This window comes from Triticum dicoccoides, chromosome 4B (assembly GCF_002162155.2).
Source record: "Triticum dicoccoides isolate Atlit2015 ecotype Zavitan chromosome 4B, WEW_v2.0, whole genome shotgun sequence".
NCBI lineage: Eukaryota > Viridiplantae > Streptophyta > Magnoliopsida > Poales > Poaceae > Triticum > Triticum dicoccoides.
The window spans coordinates 262,828,583-262,844,632 of NC_041387.1; positions in this window are offsets into that span (position 1 = coordinate 262,828,583).

A 16,050-nucleotide genomic window follows, 5' to 3' on the forward strand; every position below is an offset into this window, starting at 1 on the left:
TGCACCAGCACCTCCATCAGGTGCCACCTCCAGCCATGATACAAGAAAATAGGCACAACCACCATTATCTGCCAAGAGCGTACCTGTCGGGCCTGCACAGAGTTCTTCTTCTTCCATGGCATCAACAGGGCACACAAGTGATATTATTTGTCGTCGTTGTAAGGGAAGAGGTCATTATGTGAGAGAATGCAAATCTCAGCGTGTGATGATTGCTACCGAGGATGGTGGGTATGAGTCCGCTAGTGACTATGATGAGGAGACGTTGGCTCTTATTACACATGAAGAAAATGGTGGAGATGATTCTGATCATGAGACGCAATACATGGCTCCTGAAGACGCTGACAGATATGAATGTTTAGTTGCTCAACGTGTTTTGAGTGTGCAGGTCACACAAGCTGAGCAAAACCAGAGGCACAATTTGTTCCATACCAAGGGAGTTGTGAAGGAACGTTCTGTGCGCGTCATCATAGACGGAGGGAGCTGCAACAACTTGGCTAGCATGGATATGGTGGAGAAGCTTTCTCTCACCACAAGACCACATCCACATCCTCACTACATCCAATGGTTCAACAACAGCAGCAAGGTTAAGGTAACACGTACTGTTCGTGTGCATTTTAGTATCTCTATAGATGCTGATTATGTTGATTGTGATGTGGTACCTATGCAAGCATGTTCCTTATTACTTGGTAGACCATGGCAATTTGATAAAAATTCTGTACACCATGGTAGAAACAATCAGTATACTCTTGTTCATAAGGATAAAAATATTACTTTGCTTCCTATGACTCCTGATTCTATTTTGAAAGATGATATTAATAGAGCTAATAAAGCAAAACAAGAGAAGAATAAGAGTGAAAATCATATTGTGGCAAAAGAATTTGAGCAACAAATGAAGCCTAATAATAAACCATCTAGTGTTGCTTCTGAAATTAAATTGAAAAGTGCATGTTTATTTGCCACCAAATCTGATATTGATGAGCTAGATTTCAGCAAATCTGTTTGCTATGCTTTTGTGTGCAAAGAGGCATTATTTTCATTCGAGGACGTGCCTTCCTCTTTGCCTCCTGCTGTCACTAACATTTTGCAGGAGTTCGCTGACGTCTTTCCACAAGACGTGCCACCGGGATTACCGCCTATTCGAGGGATTGAGCATCAGATTGACTTAATTCCCGGTGCTTCACTGCCAAACCGTGCGCCATACCGTACCAATCTAGAGGAGACGAAGGAGATTATGCGTCAAGTACAAGAGCTTCTCGACAAAGGTTATATACGCGAATCCCTCCTTGTGTTGTTCCTATTATTCTAGTGCCAAAAAAGGATGGTACATCACGTATGTGTGTTGATTGTAGAGGCATTAATAATATTACTATTTGTTATCGTCATCCTATTCCTAGGCTAGATGATATGCTTGATGAATTGAGTGGATCTACAATATTCTCCAAAGTTTATTTGCGTAGTGGATACCATCAAATTCATATGAAATTGGGAGATGAATTGAAAACAGCATTTAAAACTAAGTTTGGATTATATGAGTGGTTAGTCATGCCTTTTGGGTTAACTAATGCACCTAGTACTTTCATGAGATTAATGAACGAAGTTTTACGTTCTTTCATTGGACGATTTGTGGTAGTTTACTTTGATGACATATTGATTTAGCAGATCTTTGGAAGAACATTTGGAACCTTTACGTGCTGTTTTTATTGCTCTACGTGATGCACGTTTGTTTGGTAACCTTGGGAAGTGCACCTTTTGCACCGACCGACTATCTTTTCTTGTCTATGTTGTTACTCCACAGGGAACTGAAGTTGATAAAGCCAAGATTGACGCTATTGAGAGTTGGCCACAGCCCAAAACGGTCACACAAGTGAGGAGTTTTCTTGGCCTCGCTGGATTCTATAGGCATTTTGTGAAAGATTTCAGCACCATTGCCGCACCTCTCAATGAGCTTACAGAGAAAGATGTGCCTTTTCTTTGGGGTACCGCACAGGAAGAAGCCTTCACGGTATTGAAAGATAAGTTGACACATGCTCCTTTACTCCAACTTCCTGATTTTAATAAGACTTTTGAGCTTGAATGTGATGCTAGTGGAATTGGATTAGGAGGTGTGTTATTACAAGATGGCAAACCTTTTGCATATTTTTCTGAAAAATTGAGTGGGCCTAGTCTGAATTATTCTACTTATGATAAAGAATTATATGCTCTTGTTCGGACTTTAGAAACATGGCAACATTATTTATGGCCTAAAGAATTTGTTATACATTCTGATCATGAATCTAAGAAACATATTAAAAGTCAAGCTAAACTGAATCGTAGACATGCTAAATGGGTTGAATTCATTGAGACTTTCCCTTATGTCATTAAACACAAGAAGGGAAAAGAAAATGTTATTGCTGATGCATTGTCTCGTCGCTATACTATGCTTTCACAACTTGACTTCAAAATATTTGGTTTGGAGACCATCAAGGATCAATATGTGCATTGCTGATTTTAAAGATGTAATGTAGAATTGTAAAGAAGGAAGAATGTGAAACAAGTTTGTCGTTAACGATGGATTTGTGTTTCGTTCGTCTTTTGTTGTTGCAGGAGGTGCATGGACGAGGATTAATGGGACACTTTTGCGTGAAGAAGACGGAGGACGTACTTGCTACACATTTCTTTTGGCCAAAGATGAGACGGGATGTTGAGCGTTTTATTGCTCGCTGCACTACATGTCAAAAAGCTAAGTCACGACTCAATCCTCATGGTTCATAGATGCCTTTGCCTGTACCTAGTGTTCCTTGGGAGGATATATCTATGGATTTTGTTTTAGGTTTACCTCGAACAAAGAAGGGGAGGGATAGCATATTTGTTGTCGTGGATAGATTCTCGAAAATGGCACACTTTATACCATGCCATAAAAGCGATGATGTCGTTAATGTTGCTGATTTGTTCTTTCATGAAATTATTCGCTTGCATGGTGTGCCAAATACAATTGTTTCAGATCGTGATACTAATTTTCTTAGCCACTTTTGGAGATGTTTTGTCAGGAACCCGACTCAATGCCACATCGATCTAGCATGTAACACCTCATATCACTTTGCGGCCTCACGCACGATATCCCCACGGGTGTCGCCTTACCTTTGCCCGGGACCGTTTGCGCCTTTTGGCACACGTATATGATAGTGTCGCTAGCATCCATATGATAAGGAGCCCGGGCTGACATGGCTAGTCGTAAACCCAAAGTGGCACAAACTTACAGGGACAGGCATCCATGACCCAGCATCGAACGTGTCGGTCATCAGCGAGTGAATCCAGGCTGTAGCACTGGGCTAACAGGACTCCGGTGAACCGGGCTGTAGCGGGCTAACAGGACTCTGGTATTCATCACGTGACATTTCCCCGAAGGGACAGACACAGGAACGAAGAAGGACACATGCCGGCCAGCCTAAGTGTTCCAGAGCAGTAGCAAGCTACCAGGGCTCAGTGGAAGCACTAGGACACATTTCCCGGTAAGAGAGGCTACTAAGGATAAACCAACTAGATAGTCAGATCCCATACATAGGAATACACATTACACGTACGCATAACATGCAAGTATGTGCTGTACAACATGGCATCACAACATAACTCAACAACTCATATAGATAAAGGCTCAGAAGAGCCAACATAGCATTTATTGCAAACAGGGGTCACAAGACCCATCATACAGAGCATACAAGCAACAAGCGGAAGAATTACATGTCTGGGTACAGACATCTACAAATGAAAAAGGCTGAAGATCCTGACTATCTACAACATCCGATCAAGATCGTAGCTGAGGTACAAGCTACTTGTCGAAGTCCACGAGAACACTAGTAAGACCGAAGTCTCCGCTGCAAAAACATAAATAAAGAAACATGAGTACAAAGGTACTCAGCAAGACTTACATCAGATCCTAGCATACATGCATTTGTATCAAGAGGGTAATGTGGGGTTTAGTTGCAGCAAGCCAGCTTTGACTCAATGGCTATCCTGTTCTACGACTACGAGAAACTCTTGAGGTGAGAGAACGTACACGAGTCCACTAATCACCACACAATACACTACTATGGATTCATCCCCGTCTCCCTACGAGAAGGCCATCCATAGCACTCACACTTGTCTTGAGAATTTTAGAGTATCCACTTCAAGTTGTCTATGTACCATGTAAGCATCCAAGAAGTCCATAACCGCGGACCCGACTATTCGAATAGATCATGTTAACCCTGCAGGGGTGTACTTCTTCACACACGCTCTCGCCACTTACCGCCATATACACGTCATGTATCTCGGCAACCTTCAAGCGGAAGCCTGGCGAGGGTGTCGGCCACGACCTGACTAACCACACAAGACTCTAGTCCAGGTTTATCGCTTATTCGGGTTCCATCCGCAAGGAGATCCGGACGGGGTTTCGCTCACGGCCCCAAACGATGTGTGCAGGGTTCCCGAGCCCACCATCCGGGTGCCACTCGGTACACCAGGCCACGTGTGCCTAGTCTATCCCAAGCCCACCCTGTCGGGTGCCACTTGGTAGAAAAATAGCACTACCTACAAACACCAGAAACTAGTTGCGACTCCTGGACAGAGATCAAGTCAGTTAATAAGTCGAGAGGGGCACTTAAGCATTCCAATGTGTGGTAGTAGCTAGTCATTGGACAACATACACCGAACTCAGTACTTAAGGACGGTTCCAGTGAGACAACCCACCATGTACTCCTACATGGCCTCTCACCGCTACCTTTACCAAATCGTGTTCACACACTTCACTCTCAGCATCAGAACATAGGACTGCACTCCAATTCATTCCCAATGAATCAAACCTGACACACTCTAAGCAATAGCAGGCATAGCATGGTAGGAACACAACAATGGCTTCAATCAACTGCTACACATGCTAGTGGGTTTCAACTATTTACTTTGGCAATGACAGGTCATGCAAAGGAATGGGTTCAACTACCGCAACACAAAGTAGTAGATGAATCATTGTTGTCCTAATGCAATAACTGAGAGCAGGAGCGAGAGAGTAGGATTATATCGGAATGAACAAAGGGGGTTTGCTTGCCTGGTAGATCAACAAGGGAGGCACTGCTTCACAAACAGGTACTCTGGAACGGTCTCCGGAGCAGGACCTATCAAGAAGGAACGGTGCCAACAATCAAAACACAAGCATATGCAACACAATGATGCATGAACATGGCATGAAGATGTGAGGCTGATTGAGCTAATGCAACTAGCTGTTATATGGATGGAGTCCATTTGAACCAAAGATTCAAATGCAACTCCAAGTAAGCTCTTTATATAAGCCATTTTAGTGTTTCACTTATACAGCATGTATAAGTTGGTTTGTCATGCATGAAACTAGTACAGATGGAAAGATTGCATTTTTCTGATAATTTTTCATATATAAATTATTTCAATCTGAGCTATGGTTGAATTTCTATGAATTTTTGAAGTTTAAATCATTTTCTGGAATTTCCTGATTTAATTTAAATCCAGAAACTATATTATTGCGCCAGCATGACGTCAGCACGACGTCAGCAGGTCAAGCGGGGCTGACCATGGAGTGACACTATTCGAGAAATGTATAAGTTAGCGAGCTGACTAGCGGTGATACTCTCTCAAACAGGTAGGAAGTGAGCCACTTTGGAGAGACGATCAATGACTACGAAGATAGCGTTATTCCCTCTCTTGGTCCTGGGAAAACCGGTGGTGAAGTCCATACCAACTTTATCCCATTTCCATTCAGGAATAGCTAAAGGCCGAAGGGTGCCAGCAGGTCTTTGATGCTCTGCCTTAATGCGACGACAAACGTCACAGTTAGCAATAAACTGAGCGATTTCCCTCTTCATCCTAGTCCACCAGAACCTCTGGCGTTGGTCCTGATACATCTTAGTACTACCGGGATGAATCGTGAGAGGATATTCATGCGCCTCGTTAAGAATCAATTGTCGCAGATGTTGATTCTTGGGAACCACCAAACGATTCTCAAAGAAGACAACACCTCGATCGTCCATAGAGAAACATCCACCAACTCCCTTCTTAATGTTTCTCTTGATGCGGATAACACCCCTATCAAACTTCTGGTCAGTAATGATCTGATCCTCGAGGGTAGCTTTCGCCACCAAGGTAGAAAGGAATCCATGAGGAGCAATGTGAAGGTTAAGCTTACAGAATTCCTCATGGAGAAGTGGTTGGCCTTGCTGCAACATGAGATTGTTGCAATAGGATTTACGGCTTAACGCATCAGCCATGACATTGGCTTTGCCCGGGGTGTAGGTAATCCCTAGATCATAATCTGTGATTAACTCCAACCAACGTCTTTGCCTAAGGTTCAGATCCGGTTGGGTGAAGATATACTTGAGACTCTGGTGATCGGTGTAGATCTCGCAACGTTTACCAAGGAGGTAATGTCGCCAGGTCTTGAGGGCATAGACTATGGCTGCAAGCTCTAGATCATGTGTGGGATAATTCTCCTCATGTGGACGCAACTGTCGAGATGCATAGGCAATCACATGACGATCTTGCATAAGAATGCAACCTAGTCCCTGCCGTGAGGCATCGCAGTAGATAACAAAGTCTTTAGTGAAATCCGGTGGCACAAGTATGGGAGCAGAAGTCAGGCGTCTTTTCAGTTCCTGAAAACTGTACTCACACTCTGGGGACCACTCAAACCTTTTATCTATCTTGAGAAGTTCTGTGAGAGGTTTAGCTACTTTGGAGAAGTTTTCAACAAAGCGGCGACAATAACTGGCTAGACCAAGGAAACTCCTAACTTGTTTAACGGTTTCAGGTGGAGTCCAATCGAGAACGGCCTTTACTCTCTCGAGATTGACAGTAATGCCCTTACCAGAGATTACGTGGCCTAGGTAGGTCACTTCTGGCAACCAAAATTCACACTTGGAGAACTTGGCATAAAGGCGGTGCTCTCTGAGTTTTTCTAACACAAGTCTAAGATGTTCGACATGCTCTTCCTCGTTCTTCGAGTAAATAAGAATATCATCGAGGTAAACCACGACGAACTTATCTAAGTACTCCATGAAGATCGAGTTCATCAAGCGGGAGAAAGTGGCTGGGGCGTTGGTTAGGCCGAAGGACATGACGGTGTACTTGTACTGGCCATAACGAGTGACAAAAGCCGTCTTAGGAATGTCCCCATTTCTGATCTTGATTTGGTGGTAGCCTAACCTCAAATCCATGTTGGAGAAGACTGAGGATCCAGCGAGCTGGTCATATAGGTCGTTGTTCCTGGGGAGCAGATACTTGTTCTTTATCGTGACCAAATTAACAGGACGATAATCTACAACCATCCGGTCCGTACCATCCTTCTTCTTGACGAAGAGGACGGGGCGAGCCCAAGGAGAAGAACTAGGACGGATGAAACCCTTTTGCAAGGACTCATCAAGTTGTTTATTAAGCTCGGCTAGTTCTAAGGGTGCCATCTTGTAAGGTCTCCTAGAGATTGGAGCTGTTCCTGGGATAAGATCTATGACGAACTCTACATCTCTGTCAGGCGGAACACCTGGCAGTTCCTCTGGAAAGACATCCGGAAAGTCACGGACTATCGGGATATCTTCAAGGTCTGGAAGAGGGCTGGCATTAAGAGAATAGAGCTGACGCTTTGCAACTCTAGTGGAGACAGTGACTATCTTGCCAGATGGGTGTGTAAGCTGAACAGATCTTGTGTAACAATCAATCTTGGCATGATGAGCTATCATCCAGTCCATACCCAAGATGATGTTAATATCTGAGGACTTGAGGGCTACAAGTGATGCAAGAAATACAAGTCTATCAACAAGGATTTCATTACCATTGCTGATTCCGGTGGTCTGCCATCTAGACCCCGGGGTTTGGATTTCAAGCGGAGTTGGCATATCACAAAATGATATGTCGTGCAAATGAGCATAGCCTTCAGAAATGAAGGAGTGAGATGCTCCAGTATCGAACAAAACCGATGTTGGATGGCAATTGACAAGGAGTGTACCAAGAACGACATCTGGATCATCATGAGCGTCTTTAGCTGAGACGTGATGCACACGTCCACGTTCAGTACGAGCTAGCTTGGCACTGATCGTCTTGCTTGATGGCTTGACATAGCCAACAGACTTCTCGGGCTGGGATGGAGCATAACTAGTCTGAGAGCAGTCACGTGCATAGTGTCCTGGCTTCCCGCATGTGAAGCAAGTCCCTGAGGTTGGACGTGGACCCGCACTGACAAGCGGTCTACCAATAGGCCTGGGTGGAGCATACGACTGAGCTGGGGAAGGCACCACATAAGATGATCTTGGTGAAAATCCGGGAGGAAGAGCGGAGTTTGGAACCCAAATCCGACGCTTCTGAGAACTGGAGCCGGAGGAAGATCCCAAATCACGGATGTGCTACGAGACTCCTCGTAAGTGAGTTGAGCTGTCTCTGCATTGATGACCTTGTTCACAAGAGCTTGAAATGTATCACAATGATGCAGGTGGAGATCACGACGCAACTTGGGGTTGAGACCCTTCCGGAACCTAGCCTGCTTCTTGGCGTCCGTGGACACTTCTTCTGTGGCATAGCGGGCGAGGTTCTCAAACTCTCTACTGTAGGCATCAACAGCCATCTTACCCTGGGTGAAACTACAGAACTCTTCTCTCTTGCGATCGATGAGGGCTTCAGGAATGTGATGCTCGCGAAAAGCCTCAATGAAATCCCTCCAGGTAGGAATCTGGCCAGCTGGAAGCATAGCCTCATAGTTCTGCCACCAAAGACTAGCAGGACCTTCTAGGTGGTATGTGGCATAGGTGACCTTGCCATCTTCAGCTACGTTCGCGGAATGCAGCTTATGAGTGATGCTACGGAGCCAGTCATCTGCATCGAGTGGCTCAATAGAATGATGAAAGGTGGGTGGGTGCAAGCGAATGAAGTCATGAATGGTCGCAGACTTATTGGACTGATGTGCGGTGTTCTCCTCGATACGTGCCAACAAGCGGTTAGACTCACGCTTGTTCCTCTCCATTTCTAACATGAACTCCGTCAACGAAGGCGGGTCAGGAGGATCCTCATCCCTACCATCTCCGTGGTTCTGGCTACGAACAATAGAACTTGATGACATCCTGAGAAACGAAACCAGGGACGGAATCAGCATCAATTATAGGCTATAGAATGTAGGATAAGGAAATTAGTATCTCTCGAACTCCTAGGGCAATTCCGGCAGCATAACGGTAGTAGAATACTCAGAATGAGACATCCTACCAACAACGGGGTAGTACAACAACTCAACATCCCCACTCAAGCTTCTGGGATAGTACTAAACAGACTACACCGGAAGTACTCGAAACTGAGATATGACTCTGATCAACCAATCCTGTGGGACTACGGAGTAGTAACACGTGATCCTGATAGACGGAAGAGAAAGCCTAGTTCCTTAACCCCGTTAGGAAAGATAGGATGACTCAGATCAGAAGGCCATGCGGTAAAGGAGTAAAAAGAGCCTTATGTTCCTTCCCACAATCAATTCCCTTACATAACTAAAGAATTTCTAGACTCAACTTCGACCAGTTTGGCTTGGTAATCCTACAGGTAGTCAGGCTCTGATACCAAAGCTGTCAGGACCCCGACTCAATGCCACATCGATCTAGCATGTAACACCTCATATCACTTTGCGGCCTCACGCACGGTATCCCCATGGGTGTCACCTTACCTTTGCCCGGGACCGTTTGCGCCTTTTGGCACACGTATATGATAGTGTCGCTAGCATCCATATGATAAGGAGCCCGGGCTGACATGGCTAGTCGTAAACCCAAAGTGGCACAAACTTACAGGGACAGGCATCCATGACCAAGCATCGAACGTGTCGGTCATCAGCGAGTGAATCCAGGCTGTAGCACTGGGCTAATAGGACTCCGGTGAACCGGGCTGTAGCGGGCTAACAGGACTCCGGTATTCATCGCGTGACATTTCCCCGAAGGGACAGACACAGGAACGGAGAAGGACACATGCCGGCCAGCCTAAGTGTTCCGGAGCAGTAGCAAGCTACCAGGGCTCAGTGGAAGCACTAGGAGACATTTCCCGGTAAGAGAGGCTACTAAGGATAAACAACTAGATAGTCAGATCCCACACATAGCAATACACATTGCACGTACGCATAACATGCAAGTATGCGCTGTACAACATGGCATCACAACATAACTCAACAACTCATATAAATAAAGGCTCAGAAGAGCCAACATAGCATTTATTGCAAACAGGGGTCACAAGACCCATCATATAGAGCATACAAGCAACAAGCGGAAGCATTACATGTCTGGGTATAGACATCTACAAACGAAAAAGGCTGAAGAGCCTGACTATCTACAACATCCGATCAAGATCGTAGCTGAGGTACAAGCTACTCGTCGAAGTCCACGGGAACACTAGTAAGACCGAAGTCTCCGCTGCAAAAACATAAATAAAGCAACATGAGTACAAAGGTACTCAGCAAGACTTACATCAGATCCTATCATACATGCATTTGTATCAAGAGGGTAATGTGGGGTTTAGTTGCAGCAAGCCAGCTTTGACTCAGTGGCTATCCTATTCTACGACTACGAGAAACTCTTGAGGTGAGACAACGTACACGAGTCCACTAATCACCACACAATACACTACTATGGATTCATCCCCGTCTCCCTACGAGAAGGCCATCCATAGCACTCACACTTGTCTTGAGAATTTTAGAGTATCCACTTCAAGTTGTCTATGTACCATGTAAGCATCCAAGAAGTCCATAACCGCGGACCCGGCTATTTGAATAGATCATGTTAACCCTGCAGGGGTGTACTTCTTCACACACGCTCTCGCCACTTACCTCCATATACACGTCATGTATCTCGGCAACCTTCAAGCGGAAGCCTGGCGAGGGTGTCAGCCACGACCTAACTAACCACACAAGACTCTAGTCCAGGTTTATCGCCTATTCGGGTTCCATCCGCAAGGAGATCCGGCCGGGGTTTCGCTCACGGCCCCAAACGATGTGTGCAGGGTTCCCGAGCCCACCATCCGGGTCCCACTCGGTACACCAGGCCACGTGTGCCTAGTCTATCCCAAGCCCACCCTGCCGGGTGCCACTTGGTAGAAAAATAGCACTACCTACAAACACCAGAAACTAGTTGCGACTCCTGGACAGAGATCAAGTCGGTTAATAAGTCGAGAGGGGCACTTAAGCATTCCAATGTGTGGTAGTAGCTAGTCATTGGACAACATACACCGAACTCAGTACTTAAGGACGGTTCCAATGAGACAACCCACCATGTACTCCTACATGGCCTCTCACCACTACCTTTACCAAATCATGTTCACACACTTCACTCTCAGCATCAGAACATAGGACTGCACTCCAATTCATTCCCAATGAATCAAACCTGACACACTCTAAGTAATAGAAGGCATAGCATGGTAGGAACACAACAATGGCTTCAATCAACTCCTACACATGCTAGTGGGTTTCAACTATTTACTGTGGCAATGACAGGTCATGCAAAGGAATGGGTTCAACTACCGCAGCACAAAGTAGCAGATGAATCGTTGTTGTCCTAATGCAATAACTGAGAGCAGGAGCGAGAGAGTAGGATTATATCGGAATGAACAAAGGGGGTTTGCTTGCCTGGTAGATCAACAAGGGAGGCACTGCTTCACAAAGAGGTACTCTGGAACGGTCTCCGGAGCAGGACCTATCGAGAAGGAACGGTGCCAACAATCAAAACACAAGCATATGCAACACAACGATGCATGAACATGGCATGAAGATGTGACGCTGATTGAGCTAATGCAACTAGCTGTTATATGGATGGAGTCCATTTGAACCAAAGATTCAAATGCAACTCCAAGTAAGCTCTTTATATAAGCCATTTTAGTGTTTCACTTATACAGCATCTATAAGTTGGTTTGTCATGCATGAAACTAGTACAGATGGAAAGATTGCATTTTTCTGATAATTTTTCATATATAAATTATTTCAATCTGAGCTACGGTTGAATTTCTATGAATTTTTGAAGTTTAAATCATTTTCTGGAATTTCCTGATTTAATTTAAATCCAGAAAATATATTATTGCGCCAGCATGACGTCAGCACGACGTCAGCAGGTCAACTGGGGCTGACCAGGGTCAAACCTGACGTGTGGGGTCCACACGTTAGTGTTATAGTTAGTTAACAGAGTTAATTAGTTGCTAAACTAATCCTAAACTAAAAAAATTAGCAGGGCTGGGCCCCACATGTCAGCGTCACAAGGGGGCTTAGTTAGCGGGGGTTGACCCAGTAAATCCCGCCGGCGTCTAGCCGCCGGCGAGGCCGAACGCGGCGGAGGGCTCGGGATCATCGCCCCGGCGACCATTTGGGCGGCGGAGACCACGGGCGAGGAGCTAGCACTCGTCCGCACCGATTGGAGCAAGTGGGAGAGGCAGGGGCGACCGGAGCTCGCCGGAGCGAAGCTCGGGGCGGCGGCCGGAGTTCGGCTTCGAGTGGGAATGGGCTGCGGGGCACGGGGAGGCCACCCGAGGGGCTCTGCGGCACCCTCGTGGCACCGGGAGCACGATGGGGTGCTCGGTTGCGGGCTGCGGTGGCCAGGATGACGGCGGCGACATGCTGCGGCGGGGATGGCTTCGGCCATGGTGGGGAACGGGAGCTACGACGCGGGAACAAGGGGGAGAAGAGAGGGGAAACAGGGAGATGCTCACGGTGGTCTCGATGGCGTCGTGCACGAGCTCGGGGAAGGCTGGAGTGGCTGGAATGTCGTCGGCGATCTCGGGCGGCTGGAGGCGAATACGACGTTGGTGGCAGCGATGCAGAGCGTCCGGCTTCGCGTGACTCGATGGAGAGGACGAGGGAGTCGCGGAGATGCTCGTGGACTCGTCGGAGAGGCGAGGCCGTGGCGTTGGGCGCGGCAACAGCGAGCGGCAGCGACGGTGGTGCTTGGGCGTGAGAGAGAAAGCGAGGGAGAGGAGAGGAGAGGATTGGGGGAAGAGTGAGAGGGGTACGGGGCGTGCGTGGCGTCGCGCGGGATCATCCAGAGCGACGAGGGGGAGGACAGGCAGGCAGGCGGCACGGCGGTGCGCGCGTCGGGCACGCGCCCGTCCTCCTGTCGGGGAGGAAGATGACAGAGGAGGGGGGGGCAGGTGGGCCGGGCTGGCCAACTGGGCCGGCCAGGCCGCACAGTGCTAGGCCAGCACAGGAGCTAAGCGCCAGGTAAGCATTCTCCTGTTTTGTTTCTTTTTCTATTTTTCTGACATTTGTTTGGTTTAATAAAAAATACTAAACCATTTTATTTTCTTATGCCAATTTTTATAGAAGCTAGTTATATTATTCTAGAGCTCCTTTATCAATGACATAATTTTTGGACAATATTTTATATATATAACAATATATATCCAAAGCAAATAATTTCTGCATTAATTCGAAATGCCCAAAAGAAATACTTATGAGGTCCTGAAAATATTGGTTTGATTTTTATCTTTGTCCAATATTTTCAGAGAGCAACATGAGCATTTTCTTGGACCTTTTTGGAACAATTTTTTTATTTGGGTCATTTTCAGAGATGATTCTGAGGGTTTCACAAATCCTCATTTCAAATTTAAATGGAATTTAAACATGATGCACAAATGACTAGCTAGCCTAGGTCATACCAGAACTAGGGATGTGACATGTTTATGGGCTAAGTTGGGGACTAAACAACATGGAGATGATGGCATGCGCAAGGGGAACAAGAACGGAGTTACAAGTGATGATTTCAGGACTTTGAAGCCATCATAATGGGTGCATGAAGCCTTGGACGAAATATACAAGATGTCACTTCATAAATTTCGTCCCGACGCTATTCTAGGTGTTGCGTCACCTTATTATTGGGCCAGGCCCATGTAATTTCGAAATACATAAATATAGGCTATATTTGGAGTCCGTATGTGTGGGGAAACAAGAGATAGGGTTGATTTCGGACCCTCCACCAAGGGCCATGAAATTCCCCCCTCTTCCTCCATATATACAGCCCTTAGGGCATCGTTTAGACTTTGGGTTTTGTTTAGATTAAAAGTTCGCCATAGCTGCAACTTCGCGTACTTCATTTGTGTTCAACGACCAGACAAAGGCGTCACAGAACCACACCTTGATCAATAAAGCTTTCATCTTATATTCGCAACATCCAGATTGCAATCTCAGTTTCTTGCTTGTTCTTCGTTTGCTCGCAGGAAACAGACCCTCGTGGTCAGGTTGATCGTGCTCCGGCGTGGTCAATAACCTCTCGGAGTTGGTTTAGCGATTGCTATGGCGCGACGTCCTCGCACGTTCGTAGTCGGATCGTCAAAGTCGACTTCCACCAAAGCGATATCCATCATCTCATCGAAAGACGGGACAAAGGTGTTCCGTCTTTCGATGAGATGATGGATTTCGCTTTGGTGGAAGTGGACTTTGACGATCCGACTACGAACGTGCGAGGACGTCGCGCCTTAGCAATCGCTAAACCAACTCCGAGAGGTTATTGACCACGCCGGAGCATGATCAACCTGACCACGAGGGTCTTATTCCTGTGAGCAAACGAAGAACAAGCAAGAAACTGAGATTGCAATCTAGATATTGCGAATATAAGATGAAAGCTTTATTGATCAAGGTGGGGTTCTGTGACGCCTTTGTCTGGTCGTTGAACACAAACGAAGTACGCGAAGTTGCAGCTATGACGAACTTTAATCTAAACAAAACCCAAAGTCTAAACGGTGCCCGAAGGGCTGTATATATGGAGGAAGAGAGGGGGAATTTCATGGCCCTTGGTGGAGGGGTCCGAAATCAACCATATCTCTTGTTTCCCCACACATACGGACTCTAAAAATAGCCTATACTAATGTATTTCGAAATTACATGGGCCTAGCCCAATAAAAAGGTGACACGACACCTATAATAGCCTCTAGACAAAATTTATGAAGTGGCATCTTGTATATTTCGTCCAAGGCTTCATGCACTCGTTATGGTGGCTTCAAAGACCTGAAATCATCACTCGTAACTCCATTCTTGTTCCCCTTGCGCATGCCATCATCTCCATGCTTTTTCTTGCTCCAATGTTCATCCTTCTCCAAGCTATGCCCTTCATTTTTAAGCAAAACAAATGTATCCAATTTAGGCAACATCATATTCTCATGAACATTAGAATCATTACCAAGAAACGAAAGTACCTGGTAATTTAGCTGGCGTGCGCGAGCTCTAGTAATTGGTCCAATATGTATAGCAGCAGGGGCTGTGGGTGTAACAATGGTATTGATGTCCTCATCACCAACGGGATGCTTGCGACTCTCCTACGTGTGTTGATCAAGAAGAACATCAAGGAGTGGGAGGAGTTCCTACCCATCGCCGAGCACGCCTACAATCGTGCAAGACACTCTACAACTGGCAAGTCCCCCTTTGAGGTCGTCTACGGTTTCAACCCTTTGTCGCCATTGGACATCCTTCCTCTACCGCTTCAAGAACGAGCAAACATGGACGCAAGTGCAAGAGTCGCCTACCTCAAGAAGATGTATGAAGAAAGACGTTCCACGATCGAGCGCCAAGTGCAACGCCTCTCCACCAAGCTCAACATCAACAAATCTCCGATGGTGTTCCAACCGGCTGATCAAGTATGGATACATCTCCGCATAGACTGCTTCCCCAAGGAACGCAAGTCCAAGCTACTACCACAAGACGACGGCCCATTCAAGGTGATCGCACGCTACAATGACAACACCTATAAGGTCGACATCCCACGCGACAAGTACAACGTTAGTGACATCTTTAACGTCAAAGACTTGGCCAAGTACCATGGTGATGAAAAGCACGATCCGTGGACGGATCTCTCCCAAGGGGGGGAAGATGATGCGGAGCATCCCTCGACTACTCGCACCGACACTCCATCACCAACGCAAGCTCCAAGTGGACCAACAACACGAGCACGTGCACGCGCCATCGAGAACAAGGTTGATTCTCTCCTCTTCGAGTTTTGCTCAGTTTCACATGAGAGTTGGATTCTACCGTCATCGGAAACATTGTGCATGCTTAGGTACCAAGAAGACAATGGTGAGAAGGAGAGGACG